General features: G+C 44.1%; 1 pseudogene; it reads right to left on the reverse strand.

Moving 5' to 3' along the window:
- Positions 1 to 285: 285 nt before the first annotated feature.
- On the reverse strand, positions 286 to 379 carry LOC115899857 (annotated as a pseudogene).
- Between the last annotated feature and the right edge of the window lie 1150 nt (positions 380 to 1529).

Below are 1529 nucleotides of genomic sequence, written 5' to 3' on the forward strand. Positions count from 1 at the left end.
AAACTTGGGTTAGTGTATGTGTCCAGGAATTTATCCACTTCTAGGTTTTCTAGTTTATTTGTGTAGATGTGTTTATAGTATTCTCTGACGGTAGTATGTATTTCTATGGGATTGGTGGTGATATCCCCTTCATCATTTTTTATTGCATCTATTTGAGTCTTCTCTCTTCTTTATTAGTCTGGTTAGCGGTCTATTTTGTTGATCTTTTCAAAAACCAGGTCCTGGATTCATTGATTTTTTTTTTTTTTCAAGTGTTTCTCATGTCTTTATCTCCTTCAGTTCTCCTCTGATCTTAGTTATTTCTTGTCTCGGTGTTCTACATATTCAGAGAACTTCCCTGGTGATGAACTATAGAAATGATCCCTGAAAGTATAGCCTTATATCATTACTATGATAGAAGGGATCTCAAAAGGATCAGCCCCTGCATCAGTCTGGCAACTTTCTGAGCCATGCAGCATAGGTGGCATCTGGGTTCCACCTAGAGTTAAACATCCTGCTGAGTTCTCTGTTTTACATCGAAATTTATATTCATCTTTCATAACTCACTGTTTTAGTCCCCTTGGGCTGCTGTAACAAAGTACCATAGACTTAGAACCAACAGAAATTCATTTCCCACAGTGCCGGTGGCTAGAAGTCTGAGACGAAGGCGCCCATAGACTCTGTGTCTGGTGAGGGCTTGCTCTTGACTTGGTAGACGGCACCTTCTTGCTGTGTCCTCACAGGGTGGAAGGGACAAGGCAGCCCTCTAGCTCCTCGTTTATAAGGGCACTAATCGCATTCATGACGGATTTGCCTTCATGACCTTATCATCTCCCAGAAGCCCTACCTCTTAACACCATCACCTTTGGGAATTAGGATTTCAACCTATGAAGTTTAGAAAGACACATTTGGACGATAGCACCCATCATCATCTTCTACCAAGGCTTTTAATTTTATTTTTTAAGAGACAGGGTTTTACTCTATTGCCCAGGCTGGAGTGCAGTGGTGTGATCATAGCTCACTGCAGCTTTGAACTCCTGTGCTCAAGCGACCCTCTTGCCTCAGCCTCCTGAGTAGCCAGAAGTACAGGCGTGAACCACCATGCACAGCTAAATTTTGTAGTTTTTACAGAGATAGGGTATCATTATGTTGCCCAGGGTTGCATCAAAGTGATCCTCCTAGCTTGGCCTCCCAAAGCCTGGAATTCTGGGCATAAGCCACAACACTCAGCCTCCTACCCAGGCTCTTTTTTTTTTTGAGAGGGAGTCTCGCTCTGTTGCCCAGGCTGGAGTGCAGTGGCCGGATCTCAGCTCACTGCAAGCTCCACCTCCCGCTACCCAGGCTCTTAACCTTACAGTAGTTTTAATACAGTGTTGTGGAAGGCCAAGGTCTAGACTGTTCTGAAGGGTTATTTTCAGCTTCAAGATCTTTGGCTTTCGCACCACGTCTGTCCTAATGCCTTAGAATTCCTTCCCCTTGCTAATACCAAGCCTAGCCCTCTCATTCTGCTTTTATGTCAGGAACCAGTGTAGGCCATAACTAGGGCAGTC

This window comes from Rhinopithecus roxellana, chromosome 9, assembly GCF_007565055.1.
Source record: "Rhinopithecus roxellana isolate Shanxi Qingling chromosome 9, ASM756505v1, whole genome shotgun sequence".
Classification (NCBI taxonomy): Eukaryota; Metazoa; Chordata; class Mammalia; order Primates; family Cercopithecidae; genus Rhinopithecus; species Rhinopithecus roxellana.